Source organism: Bactrocera latifrons, unplaced genomic scaffold, assembly GCF_001853355.1.
Source record: "Bactrocera latifrons isolate USDA-ARS-PBARC rearing strain unplaced genomic scaffold, ASM185335v1 scaffold_327, whole genome shotgun sequence".
Lineage (NCBI taxonomy): Eukaryota > Metazoa > Arthropoda > Insecta > Diptera > Tephritidae > Bactrocera > Bactrocera latifrons.
This window is the reverse complement of record NW_017536930.1, coordinates 91,042-91,491: the sequence shown is the minus strand read 5'-3', so window position 1 is coordinate 91,491 and position 450 is coordinate 91,042.

Below are 450 nucleotides of genomic sequence, written 5' to 3'. Positions count from 1 at the left end.
ATCATGCGAGAGTATAAAATGTTCGGTGACACCCGAGCTTAGCCCTTCCTTACTTGTTTGCAATATCTTTTTTATTTATTGAATCTTCTTTTTGTCTTAAAAGTCTAACAATAGTTATAAAACTTTAAAATTTAAAAACTAGACAAGCTCAAGTAAGTGATTGAGTTGCTTTGGTGATCGTTACTCCTTAGTACGCCGGCATATCTGTTCTTTTAAGGCGTGTTTGATCGCGGGTAAGAACCAAAACATTAGCCAAAGGGTTTGGCTGATCTCTTAGTTTACATATTTAATTCTGCTGTCTTCTACTTTTTTCTTTATCATAGGAATACCAAGGTCTTTATGGATATTTTTAATACGCATGTACCATGGTGAACACGTGATTGTTCTAAGCATTATTGATTGGAACCTTTGTATTACATCGATATTATTTGCACAGGTCGTACCGCACAG